This window comes from Gekko japonicus, unplaced genomic scaffold (genome assembly GCF_001447785.1).
Source record: "Gekko japonicus isolate JY-2015 unplaced genomic scaffold, Gekko_japonicus_V1.1 scaffold674, whole genome shotgun sequence".
Taxonomy (NCBI): Eukaryota; Metazoa; Chordata; class Lepidosauria; order Squamata; family Gekkonidae; genus Gekko; species Gekko japonicus.
Window position 1 is genome coordinate 310,111 of NW_015172574.1, and position 6,000 is coordinate 316,110.

General features: G+C 44.0%; 1 protein-coding gene across 1 annotated transcript in view; it reads left to right on the forward strand.

The window, feature by feature from the left end:
- Window positions 1-6,000, forward strand: part of GNAO1 (guanine nucleotide binding protein (G protein), alpha activating activity polypeptide O) — a 280,020-nt gene that overhangs the window by 268,225 nt on the left and 5,795 nt on the right. The window lies entirely within an intron of this gene.

Below are 6,000 nucleotides of genomic sequence, written 5' to 3' on the forward strand. Positions count from 1 at the left end.
CCCGTGGTTAGGGGGGAGATGCCAACCAGACGGGTATCCTGCAGTGTGGCACAGAAGCCGCGCCGCACGATCGCACTAGCAATCGCTCTTTGTGCACATGCGTTGTTGGGCGCTGTTGTGCAACCTGCAGACACTTGGGAGACAAAAAAACTCCTTGTGTGTGACGAACAGCGGTGGGTGCCGGATGCCATGTAAGTCCACCGGAAACGCGATCAGACGCTCGCCCTTGCCCCGCGGTTTCCGGAAACTAGTACCTCGGAGGTACTAGTTTTTTACTCCGCATCTTCGGCAGGAAGCCTCGGGTTAGCCACGGGAGCTCTACACTTCCCAGATGTTGTGGTGTGATCGCGCCTGGAAAATCCGCCTACCAACCGTATTGTCAGCGCGGCAAATGCTCCGTGTGACCGCAGCCCAAGTTTCTCCAAATATGATATATTGTTATTATCTGGCAGTACTCAATGGGATGGCTTTTGGCAAGCCAAAATCTCTCAGCATCCTACCTAAAACATGGAGAGAATGATACTGACTTACCTTATAGCAGGGGAAAGCAACGTTTTTGGTCCAGGTGCCAAAAAAAACCCTGCACACTCTACCACGAAAAGTGTTCACTTTTGTCTTCCAGCAAACAACAGGCAAGGAGAGAGGAATGAGTGCTGTGCTTGTCCAGATATCCTGGGAGCCAGCCATCTCCCAGCACACTGCCAGCATGTCAGAGGCACACCTGAGTTGCTCTGGCTGAGCAAAATGGCCTATTTTGCAGCTATTCAGTTTACATCCTGGGGCTGCATACAACTCATGGGGACATCACAAAAACCTATGGGAAGTGTACGGCACACTCAAAAACAACATATAAATGCTAATATTATGGATAAGTTTACCAATGTCTTAAGACTAGCCATGGTGACTGAAGGGATCCTTCATATTCAGAAGCGGTAAATCTCTGAATACCAGTGCCGGCAGGCAACATCAGGGAAGTTATTCCATTTTTTTAAGTAGTTTCAGGGGAATTCTAGAGTGTCCCATGATGCAGTGACACCACTTCCAGTTTATATCACCAGAAGTGATGTCTCAGCATCGCTCAGTGCCATATCAGCCCCATTTCCCCCATGCCACCCTATCGAGGGAGGCCTTGGCCTCTAAGCTCCGTTTGTTGGCCCTCCAAGGCAATTGGTTGGGCACTGTGTGAAACAGAATGGTGGACTAGATGGACCACTGGTCTGATCTAGCAGGGCTCTTTTCAATTCTTATGACTGGGTTGGATCCAACCAGTTTTTCTGCAGGTGAAAAAGGAAAGAGAGGTATCCTTTGGCCAACCCAAAAGGCTATGCTCGGGATCACGGGACCTGCATTGGGAAAAGCCATGTGGAATGGGGCTATTGGATGAGACCAAGTGAAAAAGCTGGAGGGATCCAACCCCTTGTTCTCCCTTATGAGAAGACTAGAGATGACAAAGAGAAAGAGGCAGATGTATGGGACATGATTATAGATTCCCCCCCACACACTCATAAAATGCATTATATTCATAAAACGGGTCTGTATTTGAAAGAGAGCTAGTATAGTTAAAGTGTCAGACTAGGAGCTGGGACACCCAGGTGTGAATCATCACTTTCCAATGAAAGCTTGCTGGGTAACCTCAGGCCAGTCACGCATGCTCAGCGTAACCTACCTTACAGGGTTGTTGCATGGATAAAAGGGAGGAAAGGAGAACCATGTAAGCTGTTTTGGGTCCCCATGGGAAGAAAGGCAGAAAGAAATCTGAGACGACAAAACCTGGTCTGTTGTCTTTCAACGATGCAGCTAAAAAAAGTTGATTCAGCTTCATAAAATGTACATCCGTGTTTTTTATTTGGCATGAATGTTCCATGCTTTATTTTGGAAACTGCTTTTGATAGCTGCAAGAATTTGGGGAAGTGCGGGTTAACAGTATGTGGCAGGAGGGGGAACTATACTCTGAAGGGGAAGAATGGGGTTACGTCAACCAGAAGATGCTGAGGCAAGTGACAGGTTGTGACACCAGAACTCAGACCCTTGAATGTTGGGACCTTACGACGGTCCTAGGCAGCAGCAGGTACACTTCGTAGCAGTGGGAATCAAGATCCGTGTCCCAAACAGTAAATTTCAACATGGGGATATGCTGGAATGTACTGTCCTATGCTGGATCAGACCACTGACTCTATCCTGACGAGCTCTGGTTTTCCAGGTCTCAGGCGGGGCGGGGGGGGGGGGGGGGGTCTTTCCCAGCACTGGAGATCCTTGGGAAGGAAGCGCCGTCTGCATGAGATGCTCTACCACAGATTTATTTAGGTCATATAGAACCCTGATTTTTTCCCCCTGGGTAGGGACCAGTGTTCCCTCTAAGCTGAGTTAGTGTGAGCTAGGTCACCGTTTTTTTAGCCTCTGGCTCACACATTTTTGTCTTAGCTCAGGAAGGATGGCTCCAGAGCAAACTAACTTATGCAGTAGCCAAATTGTTCACTCACAACTTGAATGCCGGTAGCTCACAAAGTTGAATTTTCACTCACAAGACTCCACAGCTTAGAGGGAGCATTGGTAGGGACCCTATGTGGTTTACAACTGTACTAAATTTAAATACACCGCAATTTAAACAAACAAAATACAACTGATCAACAAAAAAAGACTAACTGTGACCACTGAACAATGATTACTGCCCATAGGAGTTTAGTGAGCAAGGGAAATTCTGAGCCACGGCTTAAAGGAAAAGAGGGGGGAAAGGTGCAGTTTTGCTGACACATGCTTCATATTGAGACACTGTTTTAATGACGTAGATCTCCAAGGATGGAAATTCGGGGAGTGAAATTTTCAGTCTTCTCTGTTTGTTCCCCACCCCCTGAGCCTTCCCCTGTATAAAGGCCCCAGCTGAGAGATTTCTGTTGGAAATAGAAATTAGCTGTTTTGCTTTGTGGCGTGCAGTTTTAAGAATGAATAATAAGGAAAAGTTTAAGAGAGACTGTTCATCTTGCTGTGACATTCCCCTGTAAAAAAATAAATCAGATTGAACAAAAAAGTTATTTTCCAGACAATATATAATTCATTTTCAGGCTTGACAACAGTTATTGGCTTAAATAACTTTAAAAAAAAAAAGAATTAGATACAAGCAGTTGATGGTCCAAGCAATGGCTATTATCCAGGACAGTGAAAAACTGAACCTTTATATTCAGTGGCAGTGTACCTCTGGTTATACCAGATGCTGGGGACAGTCAAAAAAAGTTGCTGCACACCCTGCTTGTAAGTTGGAAATAGTATGGATTCGGGGCCTTATCCAGCAGTGCCCCCAACATGGATCATGCAAACTCCCCTTAGGATTTGTCGTTCACCCTTTGCATGTATACATTTCTTCTAAAGGAGATGTCCCTTTTGCTGGAAAGATTCCAGAATACAGTGTCTTTCCCCCGACTGCTTTTCCTGTCAGCTTTCCTCTAATGGCTTTTGCATAAAACTGTTGGTACAGAATATCGCCAGCCATTTAATGTGATGGAACTCAAATGAAGCGTTAAAGTGGAAGGGCCCCATTTAATGGTGTTATATAGTTTCTTGGCAGCCAGTTCCCAGCGACTGAATCTCCTTGCCCTCCCTCTCACCCACCCCCTCGTTTGGCAACGTGTTTAATGAAGTGAACCTGAAAAACCCAGAAGCTGCAATGAGCTCTTCCAAGTGAATGGAGGGATGTTTAATTGAGACAAAGCAAAGAAGTCGCCAGGCCCGACTGTTCAAAGAACCAGGAGGCCGAATCCATTTCTTGGGTCCACCCCTGACGTAGACAACATGCCTGTCATGATAACCACGTCCCCCTGAAAGACAGAAAGGACTTGGTTTTAGAACAGCCGTGTGTCACTGAAAAGCAGTTGCATTCTTCCATGCAACAAAAGACTTTCAGTACCATTTTAAGTGGCAGAAATCTGTCCTTCCTTACCCCTTTGGGAGAAAATGGTGTGGTAACTGGCTACCAAACTGAAGGAACTTATCCATTATCCCCAGGACAATAGGAAGGCAGCCTGCTACGATCCGGGAACCTCAGATTTGATCTGGACATGCTGCAGAATGAGATGGCAGAGAACTGTGGCTGAGCTGCGATGGTAAATAATAGGGGGGAAATCACTGTGAATAATGGCTGCTGAACTTACACTGAATACAGTTGAATGCATATGTTGAATATTAACACCATTATTAACAGCCTGAGCTCCGCTGATATAATCCAGACTACGATGTTAGCTGACTGCATGCCTATGTTGGATGCTGCCGATACTCGCCTTTGCTATATGAACCGCACTATCACTTTATGTTATGTTTTCAGAGCTATATTGTTGTGATTTTATTCAATTCTTCTGTTTTAGTTGTTCAATACATTCTGCATAAGCCGCCATGAGCCTGCCCTGGCAGGGAGGGTTAGGGTATAAATTAAATAAAATAAATGAATAATAAATTGACTAGACCCAGCACAAATCACATACCGTAGACCTCCGTTAAAAACAAATCATTTTTATAAGCAACAATTACAAATTTAAACTCCTAAATAACAAGTCAATAACCACAACACTGACAAAGTTTCAACTTATAATAAACATAGGAGAATTCCAACTGGTGGCCACATCTTACAACTAATGTTCCCTCTAAGCTGTGGAGTCTTGTGAGCAAGAATTCTTCTTTGTGAGCTACTGGCATTAAAGTTGTGAGCGAGCAATTTGACTACTGCAAAAATTAGTCTGCTCTGGAGCCCTCCTTCCTGAGCTAGGACAAAAATGTGTGAGCCGGAGGTTAAAAACCTATGAGCTAGCTCACACTAACTCAGCTTAGAGGGAACACTGCTTACAACAGACATGAACAAAGTGTCAGCTTGCTCCGACTTGTGACGAACTCTTGCAGCAAACATAAGCATCAACTTGATGAGCACCTAGTTTTCCTCAGAGGAGGACCAACTCCAAAGGTATTTTCATTACAGTTTCTTGCATGGAGTCGTCTGAAACCATTGTTCAAATTTCAAAGTTTATATATAGCAGTGATGGCGAACCTTTTAGAGACCGAGTGCCCAAACTGCGACCCAAAACACACTTATTTATCGCAAAGTGCCAACATGGCAATTTAACCTGAATACTGAGGTTCTACTTTAGAAAAAACAACTCATACATTAACTTAAGATGATCTAAACAAAGTAAGGAAAGCAATCCCAAATGCTTTCATTTACTTAAAATTATTTGGCAGAGAATTCGACACTTTAATGATGGTCTGGGCCTGGCTGGGGTGATGGCACGCGTGCCCACAGAGAGGGCTCTGAGTGCCACCTCTGGCACCCGTGCCATACGCTCGCCACCACTGATATATAGCATAATCCAGTCACCAAATGATATTTATGAGGAACAAGAGCCTTCCAGCTTTAACATCGTTGGCAAAAACTTCTCTAAGCAATTGGTTATCTCAGTCATAATGAGTTGAAACCTAGGTGCTGGTCAAGTTGATGCTTATGTTTGTTGTAACATTTTGCCACAAGTCAGAATTTCTCCTCTTTTGAAACTTTGTCAGTGTGGTTGTAATTGACTTGTAATTTAGGAGTTTAAATTTGTAATTGTTGCTTATAAAAATGATTTGTTGTTTTTAACAGAAGTCTATGGCATGTGATTTGTGCTGCGTCTATTCAACATATGCATTCAACTGTATTCAATGTAAGTTAAGCAGCCATTATTCACAGCGATTTTTTCCCTATTATTTACTGTTTTACACTGTGAGCCTGTGTTGTTTTTTTGAACGGCTATGGTGGCACAGAATGGTCACAAACATTCAAACTGCTGAGGGAAAGGGGCCATTCACAGGCAAACCATAACCATTGTCATAAGGTAATTTTGATTCAAAGAAAGAAAAGGTGATGACCTGTGCTAAAGAAAAACATAAAGTACCCACCTTCTTATCTTATCTGCCTTATTGATCTGCAACTGTTCTGGTTTTTTGCTGCCATGGTTCTTCAACCATTTCCAAGTTGCTCATTTGTTA